The following is a 6020-nucleotide window of genomic DNA, read 5'->3' as shown; positions in this document are numbered from 1 at the left end:
ACATTATATTATAGTATATCTCCTCCCTTCCTTCATAAATTCGCGTAGCAAGAATAGTTTAGTAGAAGTAGAATATTATCGAAAAAAAATTATAAACCAACATTTTTTTCACAAAAATCTTGAAAGGCCACCAGAAAAGAAATGCGTATGTTTGAGATTCGAGAATTGTCAAGAAAATATGCGGAAAAAAATCAAATAGTTGCAAAAAGAAGCATGTTTTTCGCTTATAAAACGAAAGATATTGATTGTATGGAAAAAAATTCGTTATAAAAAATGTAGATATTCGAAATGCGTATAAAATGAAACGTGGAACATTAAAACTGATCTATTCAGTAGAAAAAAAAAATACCGAAAAAAGCCTTTTTTTCCACTCGCTCTCTATTCATTGAGATTTAAACGCAAAGCTTCGAAATTCTCGTAAAATGTAGCCCTTATAATAACAAACAAAACTAGCCCTGAACAAGTCTGAAATGTTCCTTAATTTTTATAAAAAGCCATTTATTCACTAAAAACCTGTCTGCGGAAAACATAATTTCTTCATTTTTGAGTAGCCGCCAGCAATTTAGAGATGATTTTTCTTTTTCAAGAGTTGCATTATCACGTACACTTAATAACAAAATGATTTTTTGCAGTTAAACTATTATAAAACTTTAAAAAGTGGGTATCATTCTCCGTATAAAAAAATAAAATAATTTCGTTAATATGCATTATATCAAATAGCCATGTGAAGCATTCGAAATCTGACATTTTTTTACGAATTTAAAAAAAAAAGATTACTCTTCGATTATTAGGAGCCGATTAACAATTTTTTTTCAAAAAAATCACTGTGATTCTAATTTTTAAGATTAAGAGTTCCGTCTGGCACCAATTTGTCAAGGAAAAATTGAATTTGCTGTTAAAAATATTTCGAATTGTAACCATGAAATTTTTATTTTAAGAAATTTTTTGTTTCTTGAATTTTTATTTTTTCGGTTTATTACTAAAAGATCACGTTTGAGTATGGAGTGCATGTCTGATTAACAAATTTAAGTCACATTAGTTATGTTTCTTTATTTAATATGCTGCAAAAGAGTGTCCAATTGGACAATTAAATGTATGGAATTATCAATACAAAATTGTTTTAAGTGCAGATGCAAATATGACATATGTAAACAATAATTAATAAATAATTTGCCAAATGTTAGCGTAACTGTTAAAGATATAACACTAACTTTCGCAAATATAAAATTAGTGTTAAAATATATTTTGCAACTAGTTCAACAGTTACAATAACATTTGGTAAATTATTTATTAATTATAATATTTGTTTACATATGTAATATTTATATCTGCACTTAAATTTACAAAAACTATTATAATTAATGATAATTTAATTGTCCAATTGGACATTTTTTTACAGCATATTAAATAAAGAAACATAGCTAATGTGACTTAAATTTATTAATCAGACATGCACTCCATACTCAAATGTGATTTTTAGTAATAAACCGAAAAAATAAAAATTCAAGAAACAAAAAACTAAAAATTTCATAGTTATAATTACTTTGCGAAACATTTGGTTAAGTTATTTGTTTATATCTCGTCGAGCTACCCTAGATTTAAAAAAATCAGGTTTCCACGTCAATTTATTGCTGAGAAAATGTAAATTTAGCAAATTTTAATGCACGAAATCAAATACGCGAATCGCCGAGCGCCCCGATCTTCCCCACTCGACTGCTACCTTCACTCCGCTCGGCGCGCTGCTATGCTCGCGTTTGTCAGCTTTCCAATGGTTTTAAACAAACTTTTCCGGCAGTAAAAAATTCGAGAATTTTTCAACATCAAATTCAATTGATAATTGATGCCAGACGAAAAATTCTTAATCTTAAAAATTAGAACCACAGTGATTTAAAAAAAAAAAAATTGTTATCTCGGCTCCTAATAATCGAAAAGTAATCTTTTTTTTAATTTATAGAAACATGTCAGATGTCGAATGCTTCACACAGCTAACTGATATGATACAAATTAACGGAATTATTTCCATTTTTTTATACGGAAAAAAATACCCCCTTTTTAAAGTTGTTTTATAATAATTTTAACTGCAAATGTTTTTAACTGCAAAAATTGTTTTGTTATTAAGTGTATGTGATAGTGCAATTCTTGAAGAAGAAAAATTATCACTGTAAATTGCTGTGCGACTGGTCAAAGATGAAGAAATTAAATTTTCCGCAAATAGATTTTTAATAAACAAATGACTTTTTGCAAAAACTAATGAACATTTCAGATTTGTTCAGGGCTAGATTTGTTCGTCATTACAAGGATTACATTTTACGAGAATTTCAAAGCTTTGCGTTAATCTCAATGAACAGAGAGTGAGCGAAAAAAGGCCTTTTTCGATGTTTTTTATTTTTTTTTTCTACTAAACTAATAGATGGATTTTAATGTTTCACGTCTCATTTTGTAATTATTTCGAATACTTACATTTTTTATACCAATTTTTTTTTCATACAATCAATATCTTTCGTTTATAAGCAAAAAATGCAACTTTTTGCAACTATTCGATTTTTTTCGTATATTTTTTTCACAAATCTCGAGTCTCAAACATATGCATTTCTTTTCTGATGACCTTTCGAGACTTTCGTGAAAAGAAATGCTGGTTTATAAATAATTTTTTTCCGGTAATACACTATTACTATTAGGTGTTGGAATTAATTCGTAGCGTTTTACAAGTGATGGGAAGTACTTTCATTAATGTATTTTTTAATGCTCATGTGAAATAAATAACATTCTTTCATTAAAAAACGCTACGAATTAATTCCAACACCTAATACAATTTATTAAACTTATATGTTATTTAGAATGCCCTCCGCCCTTTATTGATGCCTAGGACCGCCGTGCGGCCGAGATTGCCGAAAAAGCATTTTCGGTCACTTGAAACAAGTTACTAATGTGAGAAGGAGCTCGCTGTTTCGTTCACTCTCGGCGCGCCGCAGGCGAGCACACGGACATGAACTTGTGCTTGTTTGTGTGTTACAGCACCGCACCACGATAAATGGTCGAATTTATAGGCGTGGAAAAGTGACGTTTTGACGATGAAATTTATGTTGTGCTATTTTGTTATTATTTGCTTAATTATGAAAATGTGACTTGTTTCGACTTATCGAAATCATAATTATCGATGAAAACTTATCTTGGAATTGTATATGTAAAAGCGTATATTTTACTTGTTTCAACAGTTGTCGGAACGTATGTTTCTGCCCGAATATAGGCTCACTTTACGTGCCTTTTACGACCATTTACTGACTGTCAACGGAAGAAAGGACAGTTTTCATCGATTTTTACAAGTGTTTTAAAGTGATCTCGTCATTTCGTTTCATCTAAATCGTTTTTATTTAAAAATGGCATGCAATATAAATTAACGTGTCATTCCGCGCTTCTGACGTCACGATTCCAACATGACCGCCGCGAGGCAGAGCCTTAATTGTAATTTTTAATTACAATTAAATTATAATATTGTAATAAAAAAAAATTTGAGAGATTAATAATAATAGATTTTGTATAACTGTTCGTGTACATCCGATCATTGGAACATCTATTTATTTTGACATCGCTATCGCAAATATTTGATTTTATACTTAATGCGTACAAACGTTCATAAAACTGTATTTATGTAATTGAGTATTTCATGAAAATTTAGATATAAATAAAAGAGAAAGTAATTTAGAAATTATAATAGTATCCTAGAATTTTGTTAGAGAATATAATATTATACGCAATACTGTTATTTTTAAGTATAATAGGTTTTATACGAATTTTTAACATTAATTATTAACAATTAATCTACATATTAAAGTTATGAAATATGTCAATTTTTTGTTTGTCCAAATTTATCATTTTCTAGTTTTTTTGTTATATTGTTGTCAAGTAACAATTTTATAATAATATAATGTTCTTAGATTGCACAATCCATAAAAAAAATAATGAAATAACAAAAAAAATATCAATTATATAATTATCAATTATAATAGAAATTGAAATATAAGGCGTATAATTTTGCTTATACCGTTTTTTTCCGAAATTCGAGGCTTTATTGTAAAAAACTGATTATACATTTATGATTCAAAGTATTGTCCATCGCTGGCCATTACTTTCTCCCATCTTTCGGGCAGCATACAAATCCCGCGTCGAAAAAACTGGTCATCTTTTGAGACGATTCACGAATCGATTCAATTTTTTATTTCTTCATAAGACCGGAAGTGCTGGTCAGCCAGGTCGTGTGCCATTGATTGAAACAAGTGATAGTCAGAGGGAGCAACGTCTGGAGAATACGGCGGGTGGGGTAGGACTTCCCATTTCAACGTTTCCAAGTATGTCTTGACCACTTTCGCAACATGGGGTCGAGCATTGTCATGCCGCAAAATCACTTTATCGTGTCTCTCGTTGTATTGAGGCCGTTTGTCTTTTAATGCTCGGCTCAAACGCATCAATTGCGTTCGATACTGATCGCCTATGATTGTTTCAGTCTGTTTTAACAGCTCATAATATACTACGCCGAGCTGATCCCACCAAATACAGAGCATGATCTTGGAGTGAATATTCGATTTGGCCGTTGACATGGAAGCATGGCCGGGAATTCCCCATGATTTTCTGCTTGGGATTATCGTAATGAACCCCTTTTTCGTCCCCAGTCACAATGCGATGCAGAAAGCCTTTCCGTCTTTGCCTTTCAAGCAAACAAATGCCGTTCAACATTTCTCGGCTTTAACTCGTACGGCACCCAATTTCCTTGCTTCTGAATCATTCCCATGGCTTTGAGACGTTTTGAAATAGCTGATTGAGTCACTCCTAATGATCGTGCCAATTCTTTTTGATTTTGACAAGAGTTTTGATCAAGTAATGCCTTCAATTCTGCATCTTCGAAAACCTTCTCTTTTCCACCGCTATGCTGGTCTTCGACATGAAAATCACCATTCTTGAAGCGTTGAAACCACTTACGACACGTTCTTTCACTAATAGCGGCTTCACCATAAATATTTGAAAGCATTCGATGAGCCTCAGCCGCAAATTTTTTCATATTGAAGCAGAAAATTAAAATCTCCCGCAAATGACAAGAATTTGGCTCGTAAACTGACATTTTCAATCGAGAATAACTTTATGATGCAGGCACAAATCGACTAATGTTTCTATGGGCTTATGTTGACAGATGCCCAAGTTTATTGTGTGACGTCTATGATCTATTTATTTCGATCACCACTTATCGCCAAAACTATCTATACGAAAAAGGTATAAGCAAAGTTATACACCTAATATCACACTGGGCGAAATATTCATTCATGTCAGACGTCATTAGTTTTTAATACAAATAAAAAAAGTCATTTACAGCGTGAAAAACATTCTGATAAATGACTGTGTGCATATTGTGATAATTTTCCAACAAACATTTGTTCACAAATCATTGCCAAATTGATATTAAATTCTAACATAATTAAGTACCAAAACCAGAGCTGTGTCCACAATAGGACATGTAATATAAATCATATCTGAAGAATATATTCTGAAATTAAATTGAAACCAATATTAAAGTAGATTTGATTTTTTTTTGTCATAGCAATATGACAGATTTACACCAAATGTAGACCAGATCTGTAGTCAAATATACTAACAGAATGACGCCAATTACATCTGTAGCCAGATATGCTAATAGAGTGACACACGAACAATTCAATTTTATTGCTGAAATGTTGTCGTGTGTATTTTAGAATGTGATATTAATCAATTATTAATTAACATTCTAAAATATATACGACAAAGTTATAAAATAGTCAAAAATTCAGAGATTCCATTCGAAAGAATTTGGAAATTTCCAGAGGACTCTCCAACTTGATTTATGTATATCTTCTTATAGGATTCCTGAGACGCGATTTTGTAACTTTTAACGATATTTATCGTGTGTCACTAACTAGCGACGTTTGTCGCTTGTGCGACCGACAGAGATGGATCAAGGCTATTCTAGAAATCACACATATCGATACTGATCGTTG

The sequence above is a fragment of the Acromyrmex echinatior genome, chromosome 1, assembly GCF_024713525.1.
Source record: "Acromyrmex echinatior isolate Ae372 chromosome 1, ASM2471352v2, whole genome shotgun sequence".
NCBI lineage: Eukaryota > Metazoa > Arthropoda > Insecta > Hymenoptera > Formicidae > Acromyrmex > Acromyrmex echinatior.
This window is presented reverse-complemented; position numbering follows the sequence as displayed.